The sequence below is a fragment of the Bubalus bubalis genome, chromosome 1 (genome assembly GCF_019923935.1).
Source record: "Bubalus bubalis isolate 160015118507 breed Murrah chromosome 1, NDDB_SH_1, whole genome shotgun sequence".
NCBI classification, from domain to species: Eukaryota; Metazoa; Chordata; class Mammalia; order Artiodactyla; family Bovidae; genus Bubalus; species Bubalus bubalis.
This window is the reverse complement of record NC_059157.1, coordinates 35209095-35227604: the sequence shown is the minus strand read 5'-3', so window position 1 is coordinate 35227604 and position 18510 is coordinate 35209095. Positions and strand designations below refer to the sequence as shown.

At 34.6% G+C, this 18510-nt stretch overlaps 1 non-coding gene across 1 annotated transcript; it reads left to right on the top strand.

Annotated features, from left to right (window-relative positions):
• The first annotated feature begins 15963 nt into the window (after window positions 1-15963).
• On the top strand, window positions 15964-16086 carry LOC112587426. Its single transcript, XR_003111914.3, has one exon. It is a non-coding gene; the product is annotated as a small nucleolar RNA SNORD22 (small nucleolar RNA).
• Window positions 16087-18510: the final 2424 nt, after the last annotated feature.

Genomic DNA, 18510 nt, shown 5'->3' with positions numbered 1-18510 from the left:
CAAACTGCAAATTGACAACATCTGGTACTTTAATTCAAGATGATATGGCACTGATTGTAAGATCAAGGTTACATAATTTGATACAGGTTTTTTAATGCATTACAAAAATAGCAATAATTAATTCAAAGCTGCAACCAACTGCATCTTGATGCCCTTTGAACTCTGAAATGAGAAGATCTGCAGTATCTTCTTACTTGGTGCACAGAAGTAACACGGAAGTAAATAATAGAAATATAATGTGCTTAAAATGAAAATGACTAAATGTTTTAATACATTTAATTTTTATAACCATTAAATAAAATATCTTAAGTGGTCATTGAGATCTAATATATTACTGACTGTCTCACTGCAAATCTATGATATTTGGCTACAATTTATTTCAAGCTAAATTATTTGTTCATTGAACAAAATACACAAGTAGCATAACAAGTTATTTGAAAGAGACAATTGATATGGTAGTAGGCAATGAAACAAACATACAAATATATTTCATATATATAACTGAAAATGAATATAAAACAATTTTATCTATAGGTATCCAATCATTTCTTTAAAATTTTGGAGTCAGTAGGAGAAGGCGAGGGTGGGATGATTTGAGAGAATAGCATTGAAACATATACATTACCATATGTAAAACAGATGACTAGTGTGAGTTCGATGCATGAAGCAGGGCACCCAAATTCAGTGCTCTGGACAACCTAGAGGGATAGGGTGGTGCTGGAGGTGGGAGGGGAGTTCAGGATAGGAGGGGACACATGTATACCTATGGCTGGTTCATGTTTACAATATTGTAAAGTAATTATTCTCCAATTAAATACATTTTAAAGAAATTTTTAAAATAAAAGTAATTTTCAAAGGTTAATTCAAAATAAAGCAGTAATAAATAACAAAGTTCTGTAGATTGATGAGAAAATGTTCAATATACATGTATAAAATTTAACACATTATAAACATGATTATAATTCATTGCTAAGAGATAAAAAGTATAGTTAACTTTTTTATCTGTTTCAAATGAGTGTAAAAAAATATATATGAAGGTAAAAACTGCAACAAAAATAGGAAGTCATTAAGCTAACATAAAGAAATCAAATTTTGTGTCCTTAGTGCAAATTCATTATTCAAGAATTCTATGAAACAAGATATAGTGTTTATTTATATTTCTGAAATATTTAAAAAATGATTCCTAAAAGCTTTATAAGCAGAAGGGAAATTGACATAAAGGACAATTAACAACATAATGAATCTAAAGCTTCATAAAGTCTTGAAATATTTTTCAGTAGTAGTAAGCTTATGGATCATTTGAAAAGTTAGCAAGCATAGTGCATTACAACAATACACCAGGAGTCAGGAATTTTATTCCCAATTTCTATCATTTATGAAATGCCCTCAGACAATCCTCTTTAACCTTTGCTTCTACACAGGGAGAAAATAAAGATAATAATATTTGCTTCTTATCAGACAAAAAATTTTCAAAGATTCATAGGCTACTCTTAAAAACAGATTTTGAAGTCCTAGGGGGAAAGAGTTGTGTCATTTATAACTATAAAATATTATTTCAAAACTGAACTAAGTTCACTTGTTATGAATTTCAAAATCAATTTCAAAAGAAAAGACTTAGGCAGAGAATTTTTTCTTGGTTGAAATGTCATGAACTTGGCAAAAGATTTAGTGTTTTATGAAAGGACCTGTACAGGAATAAATTTTCAGAATTGAAACTTTCTGAATGTCTCTAGGCATTTTAAATAATATAAAAATGTCAGTATCCCAGCGTTGTGAAATTTTAGCCCAACACAAAGATGGACAGTGTCATAGAGGATGACACAAACGCTAGGCAGGGATGATCATCTACCATGAGCTTTGGGGTTTTCTTCTTCCTCTTGACTTCACCACACTTTATTCAGAGTAAGCACATATTCCCACTAAGATTCAACTGAATCTAAGTGTATAGTCATATGTAATGCCCAGACTCAGGTAAGAAGACAGAAAGCAAGAGGAACCAAGGTGTACAATAGTATAGTGTGCTTATACATCATAACTACAAATCTCTTAAGAAGAACTAAATGTGTTTTTCTTTCCCATCAAAGAAACTGAAGGAAATTATGATTTAGTAAATTATTGAGGATCACAGAGATAGTGGTAAAGTTATTCATTAGCAGGTCACATGACTCTAAATTATTTTTGCCTCTGCAGCACCACCTAGGAGACAGATGGTACCCCCTAAGAATGTCTCCTGCATAGATGGAAATAACTGAGTTAACTTGACTACCGGTTTCTATTTGCTACATTTCTAGAGTTCTTAGCCAATCCTTTGTACCTATAGGGTTGCTAAAGCAGACCTGCTGTGCTCTGTCCTTGGCTTTGGCTTCCACCACTTCAGCACATGTAGGTTTAGTGTCTGCACTGACTATACTTCTCTATCTGCCTGAAATAGATAGAATGAAACCCCATATCTAGCCAAAGAGAAAAATTACGGACACATGAGCTAAGTTCTACAACTTGATTTTGAAACATATTTATGTGTTCTAATATGAAATATTATATGGGAACTATATATGTTATCTGCTGGGAAATTTTTGCTTTAAAAAAAGAAGAGTATAGTTATTTAATAAAGAATCATATTGAAGTTCAATAGATCTGTCTGTTGACAACCATGTGAATATATTTAACATTACTGAATTGTAATGTAAAAATGATTAAGAGAGTAATATAATGCTATGCTTTTTTAAAAACATGAAAATAAAAGTCTCCCCAAACAAACAATGCAGCTATTTTACTTTAAGAATATTAGTAAAAGCATTATGCCCTATACAGACACATGGATTTTAAGACAAGGAATATAAACTGGTGAATTCATCAAGAGGACATGGCTGTGTTAAATGTTTATGGAGCTAGTAACAGAGCATCAGAATACAGGAAGCAAAATCTGCTAAAATTGCAAGAGAGAAAAGACAAATTCACAATTATAGTTGCAGATTTTAAGATAACTTTCTAAAGAATAGATGGAGCCAATAGAAGATCATTAAAGTATCTACTGAATTTGACCTTATCAACCCTTGTAGGACACTTAAATTAACAACAGTAGATTATAGGTTCCCTACAAGTGCACATAAAGCTATTACCAAGAGAAATCGTACTGTGGGTGACAACATAAGTTCATATATATATATATATATATAGTCATCATGCAAAGTATGTTCTTTGTCCACATGGAAATAAATTGAAAATAAATAAGAGAACATCTGAAAAACTTTCAAATACATGGGAACTAAATAGATACAAATGGGAAAAATAAGTAAAAAGGGAAATTAAAAAGTCAGAATTTAATGAAAATGTAAAGCAAAATGTCAAAATCTGTGGGATGCAGCAAAAGGAGTACTGAAAAAAGTTATGCTACTAACCACCTATAATAGAAAGAATAATATCTATAGAGGAACTAGGATAACAGTTAAGCCTTACTTTTCCTCACAAATCACATAAGCAAGAAGAGAGTAGAGTGAAATAATTAAAGTATTGAGACAAAAAAAAAGCCTCCTAGAATTGTATACTCTTTAAAATTATCTTTTTAAAAGGTAAGGAGAAATAAAGACCATCATATATACAAAAATTGAGGGAATTTTTTGCCAGTTAAACTTCTTTACAACAAGTGTTAAAAAGTTCTTAAGACATAAGGAAAATAATTCAAATCAGAATTCAGGTGTACATAAAGAAATGAAGAATACCAAAGATGGGATAAGCAAAAATAAAGTAAGAACTCTTATTTTTCTTATTTTTAATTGATCTAACAGATGGAAGTTTGTGCAAAATAATAATGCTAACAATGTATGTGTATGTATTTATTGATTAGGAGGGAGGAATTAGGATTATTGTGTTATTATAAGATATACAAACTGAGAAGTGGTATGATGCTGCTGCTGCTGCTAAGTCGCTTCAGTTGTGTCCGATTCTGTGTGACCCCATAGATGGCAGCCCACCAGGCTCCGCCGTCCCTGGGATTCTCCAGGCAAGAACTCTGGAGTGGGTGAGAAGTGGTATAGTGTTATCTGAAAATGGACTTGGATTAGTTTCAAATATATAGTTGATCTTTTAACAACTTGGAGTTGGGGCACCAACCCTCTATGTACTCAAAATCCCCATATAAAATCTCTACGATTGGCCCACTATATACAGGGTTTCTCACTTGCAAATTCAAGCAACCATGGATTATGCAGTGAGTACTGACTGAAAAAAATAATCCACATACAAGTGAACCCATGCAGTTCAAATCTGTGTTGTTCAAGGACCAACTGGATACTGCAAACTCTAGTGAAACCCTAAAGTAAGTCTAAAAAAGAAGTATAACTACTATGCTAAGAAATGACAGAAAATTGAATTCATAAAATGCTCAGCTGAAAGCATGAATGGCAGAAAGAGAGGAAGACAAGACTCAGAACAAAGAACAGGGCAGTATATAGAAAACAGTAATGTACGTGGTAGATATTAGACCAACTACAACAATAAACTCTCTGAACATCAATGGTCTAAATGCTCCAATTAAAAGATAAAGATTGCCAGAATGGATTAAAAAAAATGTGACCCAGTTGTATGACACCTACAAGAAACATTTTTTTTTTCTTATATATAAAGACCCATATAGATTAACAGTAAATGGAAGGAGAAAAATATACCATATGAGGACCAATCACTTCATGGGAAATAGATGGGGAAACAGTGGAAACAGACTTTATTTTTCTGGGCTCCAAAATCACTGCAGATGGTGACTGCAGCCATGAAATTAAAAGACGCTTACTCCTTGGAAGGAAAGTTATGACCAACCTAGATAGCATATTCAAAAGCAGAGACATTACTTTGCCAACAAAGGTTCATCTAGTCAAGGCTATGGTTTTTCCTGTGGTCATGTATGGATGTGAGAGTTGGACTGTGAAGAAGGCTGAGCGCCAAAGAATTGATGCTTTTGAACTGTGGTGTTGGAGAAGACTCTTTGAGAGTCCCCTGGACTGCAAGGAGATCCAACCAGTCCATTCTGAAGGAGATCAGCCCTGGGATTTCTTTGGAAGGAATGATGCTAAAGCTGAAACTCCAGTACTTTGGCCACCTCATGTGAAGAGTTGACTCATTGCAAAAGACTCTGATGCTGGGAGGGACTGGGGGCAAGAGGAGAAGGGGACGACAGAGAATGAGATGGCTGGTTGGCATCACTGACTCAATGGACGTGAGTCTCAGTGAACTCCGGGAGTTGGTGATGGACAGGGAGGCCTGGCGTGCTTCGATTCATGGGGTCGCAAAGAGTCAGACACGACTGAGCGACTGATCTGCTCTGATCTGAAGACCAATCAAAAGAAAGTAAGAGCATCCATGTTAATTTTAGGCAGCACAGACTTCAAAGGAAGGAAAGTTATCAAGGATAAAGAAGGAAATTGCGTTATGATAAAGGATTCAGTTGTCCAAGAAGAGAGAGCAATCCTTAACATGTATGTGCTTAACAACAGAACATCAAACTTCATGAAGCAAAATTAAAACAACTGCAAGGAGAAATAGACAAATTCACTATCAATGTTGGACACTTCAACAATTCCCTATCAGAAATGAATAGATCCAGCAGGCAGAAAATAGTAAGGACATAACTGAACTCAAAACATCATCAATCAACTGGATATAGTCAATGTCTACAAATGTCATCCAACAGAACCAGAATACACATTCTTCTCAAACTCACATGGAACATACACTAAGGTAGACCAAAATCTCAGCCATTAAAGTCTAGAAAATGGCATCTAACTGTTAGTTACAGAAAGCATATTGATAATTGCCTAAAAACCAAAGAGTTGGGGTGAAAGTGATTGATATGTTCACTATCTTGATCACTGTGAGCATTTCATGGGTATATACGTTTGCCAAAACATCAAATCTGTGATCTTAAATATGTACAATTTATTGTAATCCAGTTGTTTCTAAATAAGCTGTTTTTAAAACTTTCTGTACACCTCCAAATTTATTGCAATACCTATCAAAAACAAAACAAATTGAAGAATATTTTAAAATCCACACATTCAATTATCTGCTTGTTAGAACACAGAAAAGGAAAACTATGATTTTTCTACATTCATTTTTAAAAATGTAAAAGAAAGCAAACTTTTCATTGCAAAATCTTTAGCCACTACTAAGACAAATTCAGGTTCAATATATCATACATGCTCCAGGAAAGAGAGTGACTTCTTGCTGTTTATCTTTATATTGTAGTATTATAATTAAGGTAGCATTATAATATGCAATATTATAATAATAATTGTAATATTATAATAATATATTATAAGTAAAAATATATTATAGTATTATAATAAAGCAAAAAACCTCTGGACAGTCTTGTTACAAATCTGACATACCACTAAATCTAAATATTTGCTTCCTTATCTGTAACTGGCCTAGTGACTGTACTTATGTGGTTTTTTTAAGTTGATAAACATAACTTAAAAGAGTATGATCCAGCAATCCCACTGCTGGGCATACACACTGAGGAAACCAGAAGGGAAAGAGACACGTGTACCCCAATGTTCATCGCAGCACTGTTTATAATAGCCAGGACATGGAAGCAACCTAGATGTCCATCAGCAGATGAATGGATAAGAAAGCTGTGGTACATATACACAATGGAGTATTACTCAGCCATTAAAAAGAATACATTTGAATCAGTTTTAATGAGGTGGATGAAACTGGAGCCTATTATACAGAGTGAAGTAAGCCAGAAAGAAAAACACCAATACAGTATACTAATGCATATATATGGAATTTAGAAAGATGGTAACAATAACCCTGTGTACGAGACAGCAAAAGAGACACTGATGTATAGAACAGTCTTATGGACTCTGTTGGAGAGGGAGAGGGTGGGAAGATTTGGGAGAATGACATTGAAATATGTATAATATCATGTATGAAACGAGTCGCCAGTCTAGGTTCGATGCACGATACTGGATGCTTGGGGCTGGTGCACTGGGACCACCCAGAGTGATGGTATGGGGAGAGAGGAGGGAGGAGGGTTCAGGATGGGAAACACATGTATACCTGTGGTGGATTCATTTCGATATTTGGCAAAACTAAGACAATATTGTACAGTTTAAAAATAAAATTAAATTAAATGTTCAGGGGGGAAAAAAAAAGTTTCTAGCACAAAGTAGATGTTCAAAAATATCAGTCAATATTAGTAATATTGAAAATTTTTATTTTTTATTTTATTTTTTGATTATTTGGTTTATGAAAATGTGCTAATTAGCAAAATCAGGAAAAATAATTATGCATATTAGGTTAATCTTCCATCATTTTTTATACTATTATTTCAAAAGTAGGTACATGTTTTGGGGAATGAAATTTAAAACTAATTTATAATAGATTTCAAATGAATTAGATTTACAGTAGAATTTGAATGATTTAAATGCTAAGATACGCCATTGAACATGTGTATCACTAGGGCAAAATTGGCACTTGTGGTCAAGCATCATTCAGTGGTACCCAAATCTTACTCAAACTATCAAGATACAAAATAAAAGACATCTTTAATATTTTATAAACACTAAATATAAATGAATAAATCTATTATTTATTTTATTTTCTAGAATTAGGGTTAAGTACACTTATTGCTTGTACATTTTGGTATTTGTACATGATAATTTATATTTTATAATCATTTTAACAAACAATGAAAATAATCATGCTAACTACTAATGTTTTTGTATTACTTACTTGTTTTCCGGTACTATTTTATATTATTTATGTGTATTTACTTATTTAATCTTCAAAATAATCTTAAGAATTAAGTATATTGTAGCCTCACTTTACTCCAAAAGATATATTGAGGCAGGTAAGTTGAATAAGTTGCTCAAAATCACACAGCTGGTAACAGGCAGCATTAGGATTTGACAAATCATTCCAATATATCATTAGCTATACATTTCTTCATATATTTTGCTATGAAAAATATAACATGTTTTACCACTATTTATTTATGCATATATGTGTCTAATTGTCTAATTTATCTCAATATCTCTACCAACATTCACTTATTTCTTTTTTAAAACCATGAAAACTCAAAAACTGTCAATAATATTCTTGGCAGTATGTGAACATATGTGTATTTATCCAAAATCCTCTCTAGCATTTTCACGTTTGAATATAGTGTTAAATACAGGCAGGTATTTATAGGTAAAGACACAAACATCAGTACTATTTTGGCATTGATGACTTTTGATATTATATAATCAGTCTCCACAGGCTGCAGTTTATGACCCTGACATTGGCATAGAGAGATCTATCTCAGCTACTTCTAAATTTTTAGAATGAATAAAATATTGGTGTTGAGATTGCGTTAAAGGTAAAGTGTTTGTTGTACAAGTAAGTGCTTAGCAATTCCAACTGCTATATGCAGTTTATTTCCCATTGCCTGTGTCATAAACATTTAAGTGTTCCTCTGTATTAAAGTAAAACTTTTGTTTAATTCTACAGATCTTTCAATGAGGCCTTTCTTGGATAAAATTCAAATTGAGGAAAGTCCATTTGAACTCTATGCATTCAGGAAAAATGTTTATGTAAATCATGCTCTATGGGATAGGAATATTATTATTTGGAGATGTATGAATTACTAGGTAATATACATTACATGAATGGTAATACCTGAAAGAAGTGAAGTAAAAATTGCCTCCATCTTTTTGCCCTGCTGCTGAGAGTGAAGAAGAAAACTTAACTTTTAAGAACTACTTTACTAATATAATTATAAAGTTAATATCATAACTTTATATACTAAAGTTAATATCACAAAATTTAAAACCCAATTTAATTTCAAGCAAATTTTAAATACTCATAAAAAAAATTACTTTAATGATTGCCATACCAGCACCCTGGTGTGCTGCACAATATTTAAGGAAAACCTATGGGAAATTTTTAATTTGTGGGGGAAACAATGACATTTTTGGACACCCACAAATCACTACTACTAAATGATTATACTGAACTACTTAGTGATGAGAATTAGTAAGCATTTATTTTGGCTTAGAGATGTTTTGAAAAAATTACTAAAACATTAATAGGGTACCATGGACCCAGAAAATATGAGTCCCTCTGTTTCAGACATGCCTGTTTTTGTTTTGTTGGAATTTACCTACAATGGAAACTATCAGGCTAATTTGCTTTTAGATTACTAATCCAGAATCTGGCATGTATATACTAAAAATTTATTTAAAGGTAACAAGTATTTTAACTTGCTTTCCCAATCATCATGTTCTATTTCCCAAGCAGGCATGTGTTATTAGGGAAAAAGTAAAAAGGAATTAATTGGTTCTCTAAATTCTGCCTGTTTATTTTCTGTCAAAAAAGGCTAAGAGACCAGAAATCTATTTCAACATTTTACCTGTGCAAGGTATTCATTAAAATCCCTCCCCCGATAGCTCCCACTATTGTCTTAGGGTAATTTTCCCCTTTAACATTTTTTCCTTTTTTATCTTGTATTTTTCCTATCATACATTTATCCAGATGTTGATTTAAGAGCTATTCTTCCATAGAGAAAATATTCCTTTACAGGACAGATTTTCATATTCAGCACTAGAGAAATTAACTAACCAAGTCTGTGACAGAGCACAGAAGCTAGAGTAATACACCTTGGCAGTGAAATTAAAAAATCATCATATTATCAGATCCATCTCTAATTACAAAGATTTCTTTGGAGAACCTAATGTTTCCTCGAGAACTATCATCTCCTCTTGTACTCGCAATAAATCTCAGATGTATCTTTAGCTGCATATAATTATGTGACTTCTTAAAGTGTTTGAAACAGAATCCAGATGAACGAAGACTCTTAAAGCCTCCTGATAGAAGAGCAAAGTGCTAAGAGGGTCCCCTATTGAAACTACCATGACAACCCCTATCTTTTAAGCTGAAATTCAGCTTTTTTAGAGTAGCTACTTTTCAGTTCCATGGGGTGAAACTCAATTTGTATCACTGGCTGCTGTGCTGTAAAGGACAATTTCAATGCCCTATTGAGTGCTAAGTCTTCTTGTTAGTTTGTTTGCTTGTTTGCAGAATAATCTTTAGACAGACATAATGACACACGCCATAAGATTTCCCAAAATGAACTTTTTCTTCCCTCTGGAAATGATGAGATTGGAAGAAAAAAAAACATAATTAGTGTAAAACAAATGAATACAAAACAGAACCAGGTCTTCTTTGCAATCAAGGATACACAGCAATTGTTACTGCAGAGTATGAGCCTTGTATCCAAGAGGAGATTTATAAGCCCCTTCATGAACTAGTGGAAGAAAGTTATGCTACTTAATGAGAATAAATATAACTAAAGAGAGAGGACTGAGAATGATTCTTCTGGGAAGGATGGATGATTTAGAGCATCCAACTAAATTTAAAAAATCATTATCTAGTTGATTTTAAACATTGATATCAGTTGATATTTAATCATCTAAATTGATTCTATTTAAAAGAATCACTTATAAAAAATTAATTAATAGACTGGAAGAACAACAGTTTAAGGCAATACCCTGTTGTATGAAATCTATCTTTTAAAAAGGTTAAAGTAAATAAATTCACATATACATAAATAAATGATAAAATGTTAATATCAATATAGTGAGTTGCATATACTTATATGTAGTGGTTATATTAGGTTTAAGGGATGGTAAAGGAAACAAGAACTGAAGCGCCTCTTGAAGAAAGTGAGAGAGGAGAGTGAAAAAGTTGGCTTAAAACTCAATATTCAGAAAACTAAGATCATGGAATCTGGTCCCATCACTTCATGGCAAATAGACAGGGAAACAACAGAAACAGTGACAGACTATTTCTGGGGGCTCCAAAATCACTGCAGATGGTGACTGCAGCCATGAAATTAAAAGACGCTTGCTCCTTGGAAGGAAAGTTATGACTAACCTAGACAGAATATTAAAAAGCAGAGACATTACTTTGCCAACAAAGGTCCATCTAGTCAAAACTATGGTTTTTCCAGTAGTGAGATTAGACTATGAAGAGGGCTGAGTGCCAACGAATTGATGCTTTTGAACTGTGATGTTGGAGAAGACGCTTGAGAGTCCCTTGGACAGCAAGGAGATCCCACCCATCCATCCTAAAGGAAATCAGTCCTGAATATTCCTTGGAAGGACTGATGCTAAAGCTGAAACTCCAATACGTTGGCGACCTGTTAGGAAGAACCAACTCGTTTGAAAAGACCGTGATGTTGGGAAAGATTGAAGGCAGGAGGAGAAGGGGACAACAGAGGATGAGATGGTTGCATGACATCACAGACTCAATGGACATGAGTTTGAGTAAACTCTGGGAGTTGGTGATGGACAGGGAGGCCTGGCGTGCTCCAGTCCATGGAATCTCAAAGAGTCAGATATGCGTGAGCGACTGAACTGAACTGAACTGAAAGTAAATAAAGCTTTTATTTTGTATTATTCTTTACTGTCCTGTTTTTGGAAGATTATTGATGATTTTAATGTCACCAATTTTCACAGCAGTTTGATTTTGATTCATCAACTTTAAGCTTTTTATAATATATATACATGGATAATTATAGACTATAAAATATAATATTACATGCAAAAATTTCCTAGTAGAATTTATTTCTTAAAACTTTCTTTAAATATCTAAGAGATATTGCAAATTATACATGCCTATGTATTTATATGGAGTAGGAAATGGCAACCCACTCCAGTACCCTTGCCTGGAAAATCCCATGGACAGAGGAGCCTGGTGGGCTACAGCCTATAGGGTCACAAAGGTCACTTCACAGGGCAGTGGTAAAGAATCTGCCTGCCAATTCAGGAGACTCAGGAGACACAGTTTTGATCTCTGCATCAGGAAGATCCCTGGAGGAGGAAATGACAGCTCACACCAGTATTATTGCCTGGAAAATTCCGTGGACAAAGGACCCTGGAGGGCTATAGTCCATGGGGTTGCAAAGAGTTGGACATCTACGTATATAAAGAAAATGTATTTTTTTTGTGAAATATTTGCCTCTATGAATATAATCTTTTCCTCTATTAAATGCTTTCAAGTTGAATTCAATTTAATCTAAAAACATATCTGTATCTCCTTCCTCATTTATTATTTTATTTATTGGCTATCTTACTGTTTCAAATCTAATTTTATTTACTGTTTGTTTGTTGTTCTGTTTCTCACTGACAGTTATATAGTTTTAGAATCCATCTCTTCTAACCCCAGAAGTTAGCCCATTTAAAGTCAGCTATTATAACTGATTTTTACTTCATTGTTATCATTTTTTATTGTCTGTTTCTTTAAAGCTATATGCATTTTTCTCTATCATAGCTGTTTTTTGTTCCTGTATGCTATTCATTCTAGTTTTAGTTCAATAAAACTCTTAAAAGTCTAACAGTGCCAAGGAATAAACAAGTTTTAATTATTTTTATTCTTTATTTGAAGCAAGAAAAGTTGTTCATCAATAATCTTTGCTTTCCCCATCATATTCTTATAAATATAATCCAGTTTTATGGAATTAATGTTAAGAAAATTTAATATTACTAAGTTTCCCAAAATGATAGTTTGCCTTCCATATTTTATTTTTAAATCACAATTATATGAAGTATTATACTTTACTCCTTTATTACTATGAAATTCCTTCTTGAGTTCTGGGTATTTATTTTTTTTCTTTTGGCCATACCACCCGGCATGTGGTATCTTAGTTCCCCCACCAGAGATCAAACCTGCATCTCCTGCATTGGAAGGCAGAGCCTTAACTACTGGACCACTGGGAAATTCTTTTGATTAATTTTTTAAAGACTAATGTTTGTTCCATTGGTAAAACCTGTTTCATTTGTAAACCCCCCCACAGAAAAAGACCAAAGAAGTAGCTATACTTTCAATTCTGCCCCTCCCCCCAAAAGCATAACAGGAATGCAAATTATTTTAGTAGCAATGATGGAATGATTGTAGGCTACTGTCTTCTGTTTGTTTGTTTTTTTAACCTTGGAATTACATATATTCTGCTATAAATAATTATGATATTTTTCACTAATTCTGTATAAAATTTGGTGAACAATTTTGGTTAACTGAATTTTTATTCTCTATTTCTTCTCTCTCTTTTCTGTCCTTTATTCCATCCCCATTATCTGTATTTTCCTCTGATTTATCTATGTGTTTCCTTTGTATTCTGACTATCCAATACTGGTTCTTTGTAAAAAGATAGAGAAAAATTTATTTTTCTCCATCCAATATTAGTTCTGTATAACCTCTAAATAAATGCAATTTTTCTAGTTCAGTTTATATTTCCTTTCATGTCTAATTTAATATTTGCCTCTATGTCACCCTTTTCTTTTGGCTCTCTACTATTATTTAATAGAAACTGCTTCTATTTGCATATTTTTCTTAAGAAACCAGGCCGATATTATTATGCTTTTCTAGTTTCTTTTATAAGGGCATTGCAAAGTTTGTGTTCTTTTGACTCTATCCATTACCAGCATTTGGCACGTATATAAGGTGGCTGACAGCCTTTAAAATTGCAAAGCCAGCTACTTCCTCCTTAGAACAAAATCTCAATATCATTTGGATGGGACTACACCTTATTTGGGGTTTTCCAGATGACTCAGTGCTAAAGAATCTGCCTACCAATGCAGGAGATATGGGTTCAATCCCTGGGTATGGAAGATCTCCTCGAAAAGGAAATGGCAACCCACTCCAGTATTCTTGCCTGAAGAATTCCACGGGCAGAGGAGCCTAGAGGCTAAGGTACATGGGGTTGCAAAAAGAGTCAGACACAACTTAGCAACTAAACAACACACCTTATTTTAAATCTGACACTTAACAGATTTCTATATAACACAAGAGCTCTGGTGGAATTTCTATATTTTCCTGCTCCGTCAGGTTGTCTTATTTAACTAGGGAGTTAGAATTTTTCTTTCACTATATTATACATTAATGTTAAAAACCACACATACAGCACAAATACTCATTTTTCAACTATGTTTCTTCTGTACTGTTCCCCTGCTTGAATGTTAGGCATTGTAAATAAAGTAGCAATACTTCCTTTTATTTATTTATTTATATATTTTAACCTACAATCAAGACTTTACTCACACAGAATCATATAGGAATCACAGTAGCAATTTTTTTTTTTATTTTGTCAATAAAGTGAGTTTCTCTAAAAAATAAATTTCTAGAAAATAAGTTTTCTAAAAAATAATCTATATTTGCTTACATCTTCAGAAAGGCACCAGGGTGTAGTAAACAACACAAAATTTAGAATCAAGAAGTCTTTGATTTGATTCTGGAGTCTTAGAGACTTGACTTGATTCTGAATATATTTGCCATATGAATTTGGGTCAATATCTAGCCTTGTTGATCTTCAATTTATTCATTGTTGCTGTCATTGAACTGTTAAGTTCTATACTAGAAAATCATGTAAGTAATTAGCAGAGTACTTAACAATGAATTAATCTTAGCTATTATTAGCTGACACTTTTATGCAATCTTGTACATTTTTATATATATTTTAATGGAGCATTTGAAGAATACGATATATACATTTAGTGGTTCACTATTTTAAGAGAGAAGTTAGGAGGCATGCATTTGGCATGCTTTAATTTATTTGAGTAGATGACTTGAGCTTTTTCCTTAAAGTAGGGAGTAAATAAACATACTTTTAACAATCTTAGATGAGCACTGACTCATAAACAAGTATTTAAAATGCAATTATGATTAAGCTTTAATACTGAATTAACAGGAGGAAATAAATATGGGGAATCCAGAAAATATAAATATATATCATACTTCACACTTCAATATTTTGAATCATGAGTGTATATGTGTGTGTGAGGTTGTGTATGTTGTTATAATTATGTAGGTGAGAAACACATCTAGTCTGTTGAGTTGGGGAAAGCTGAGAAAGAGTTGTAAAAGTGTTTAGGTTCTTGAAAATGAAGAATATTGAGAGGCATTAATTAAAATATGCATTATTTATCAAGAGAAAAACAACAGTAAATACTCCAACTCAAATATAGCTCAACATGCTTCAAGGTTTCATTGGTACATTTAATGTGTAGATAAAGATGTGAAATCATGTTCTGTACACATTATATTTGTAGAGATTTTATTTTTGCAATTTAGCAAATCAGTTGTGATTACTATAGGCTTCTGTTATATTTGCCAGAGTTGACATAAACTGGATTGGAATGGAATTAGTTTCTTCCAAGGCTTATGATTGAAATCCCTGTAGCTATCATCAGATATTATACTGTGCTGTTTCAGATTGTTAATGAAAAAGCCACGTGGGTTCCATCAGTGACAAATGTAAATTATGGTAGCAATTCAATTAAATTATTTTTTACTGAATATTAACTCTTCCTTAGAATGACTTCAATGTGCATATACATATATACCCTTGTGAATAGTAATAAAGACTACCTTAACATTTTAAGTGTTAATCACCTCCGACTCTTTGAGATCCCATGGACTGTAGCCCTCCAGGTTCCTCTGTCCATAGGATTCTCCAGACAAGAATACTGGAGTGGGTTACCATTTCCTTCTCCAGGGGATCTTCCCAACCCAGGGATCAAAACTGGGTCTACTGCATTGTGGGCAGATTCTTTGCCATCAAGCCACCAGGAAGCTTATATCTAAGTATTAAGAATATATTTTAGGGTTTCCCTGGTTGGCTCAGTGGTAAAGAATCTGCCGGCCAATGCAGGAGATACAGGTTGGATTCCTGATCCAGGAAGATCACACGTGCTGCGGAGAAACTGAGCGTCTGCGCCACAATCCCTGAGCCTGCGCTCTAGAGGACGGGAACTGCCATTACTGAGGCCAAGCACCACAACTCCTTGAAGCCTGGGCGCCCTGGAGCCTGTGCTCTGCAAAAGAGTAGCCACCACGGTGAGCAGCCCACGCCCTGCAACTAGAGAAAAGCCCATGCAGTAACGAAGATCAAGCACAGCCAAAAGTAAATAAAAAAATAACATACTGTAAACCCAGTGAAAAAGCAGCCACACATTCCACCTCCTGTTCTAGTCCCACAGCCTATAAAGGTGAACCAGCTGGAGCTGGCTGGGGGAGGACGCAAGTTTGTTTCAGAGGGACTGTCTGAGAGATGACAAGGGTCTCCAAACACAGGGAAGGAAGAGATATCACTTTGTGAAAAATCAATTCTACACTTTTTTCCAGGCCTGGAGAAAGAACAAGGTACATATAATGGAAGTCAACTCTCAGAGGATATCAAAAAGGGAATTTACAAGTCATTACTTGTAAAACCTGCATGTTCAAATTAGCACACAATCATTTCAGCTTTTCAAAATATAGTCTTATTTTAACTTTCAAATAAAGGGAAAAGATCAAGTAAGTTTTTGGATGTTTGAACCTATCTATACTGCCGGGGTCCAGCCCCAGCTGATCCAGGGTATTCGAAGCGGGGACGGCGTCAGCGACCTATTTAATTATTTATTCATCAAAGATATAAAGAGTAATAGAATGAGGATAGCTCAGTAGGAAAATTCAGTGGAGAAAAGAGGCTGAGTAGCTTGGTTTACGCGGGAGACCAATAAAACTTCAAGACGAGAAGTTTGCACCACTTACGTAGGCCGCAGGCGTCCTTCCGTTCTCCCGAAGGAGAGGAGACTCTGAGGCCTCCCCGGTCGGATCTTAGAAGCCCAGGCATAATTAGCAAGCATGGTGGGTTCCGCGCTCCAGATGGAGACTCAGCTAGAATTTGGGAGAGAGAGTGACATGGGGAGACCAAGTTTCAGTGAACAAGGCCCGCACTTTATTTTCCAAAGTAGTTTTTATACCTAAAGGTATGCATAGAGGATAATGGGGGAAGGGGTAGAGCCATGCAGCAAGCCAGGCTTTCTTCCTTATCATATGCAAAAGTTCAGGTGATTGACATCATCTTCTGGCCAGGAGGCCTGTTAACATTGTAAGAAACTTATCTTTCTCTAAAGGTGATTATTCCAAAGTCAGGCGCCAGCCTTCCAAAAAGCATTGGACAAAGCTGCATTTTATATTTCTATACACCCATTATATCAATCAATACACTGCCAAGGACACAGTAGGTAAGGAGTATGGAGACTTAGCAGCAAATATTGGCCCAACAAGTGAAAAACCCTTCACCAATACAATTTCTAATCAATCTTTTAACTACTCAAAGGAATCTGTGTTTAGGCAGTTTAGAACATCTCCTGCCTCTCACAGTTGGGAGGCTCTGAACAATCACATGTGGCCGGAAAAACCCATTCAGGCAGGCTAAAGGATTTCCAAAGGAGTTTGTAGGTTGAAACACTGTCACACCCAGGAATTATTAACTGGAGCTGTAAGCTAACTCTTTTTTTCAGAGAGAGGTAGTGGGAGACAGCCCCCCGTAAAGTCAGAGGTGTAGGTGAAAGCACAAAGCAGAAAGTAGGCAGACTCTGGTTTGGGGGTAGATGCTCGAGAATTTCCAGGGGGACTCCTGAGGCTCGATCACGCCTTTGCGTATGCCGAGCCTCCTTCCTCATGACCTTTGTCATGGGCGGAGTGCCTCACGCTGGCTCCCGGCAGTGATAGAATTCCAGTTGAGCTATTACAGATCCTCACTCAATATGCAATATGCACTCAATATGCAATATGCCGGCTCCCGGCACTATACCTTGTGAAAATTAGTGCCGAATACTCACTGGCTTTGTCATACACAATAAATGAAATTTTGAATTATTTTTCACATTTGCTTTAAAAGATACTAATCAAGAGTTGGTTGTTAATTGAGTATCTTCATGTCTCATAATGAAATTAATGACACAAATTGTTCTAAAAATGATTATAAAAACCACTCTACTGATGTAAATTGTATAGAGGAGAATAACTTCAGGTTAGAAGAAAAATGATTTGTGAGTAATACTGTGAGGAAAACAAAGCAATAATAACATCCTAGAAGGAAAATTTACAGGCACAGGGGGGACCCTGTGGCAAAGAAGGAGCCAAACCAGTGTGGGTCTTAAAGGTGTTTCTCCATGGGGATTATTGATGACAATAAGTGTTACATATTGATTTCTGACATATCTAGCCCTGGAGTCCTACAGTCCAGAAAAGAAACAGTTTACACTACAATTGTCATGATGACAAATATAAATTGAAAAACAGATTCTTAACAGCTTCTGGGCAGAAATTCCTTTTTACATGGTGATCATGAGTGTGCATTTCTCTGTAACTTCAACTGTCACACAGGGCCAAAGGAAGGAAATAAAAAATCTCCACAGAATGCATAGTATGGACAGACATCAATGAGGTTACTTCACATCCAGCAATTTTGTTAGTATCCTACCTGAGAAAGAAAGTTTGTTTCCAAAATGCTAATTCCACAACCCAGCTTTGGGCAGGAAATCAAACACAACTAGCCAAAAGAGCTGTGACTCAGAGAAAATCTCTGGAGAAGGCATGCATCACTAATCATGCCTCAACATCCTGTTAATCAGTCAAAAATTGTGTCCCAAATATTCAATTCATAGGAGACCCCTTCATAAGAAACATAAGAATGAAGTTACTAAG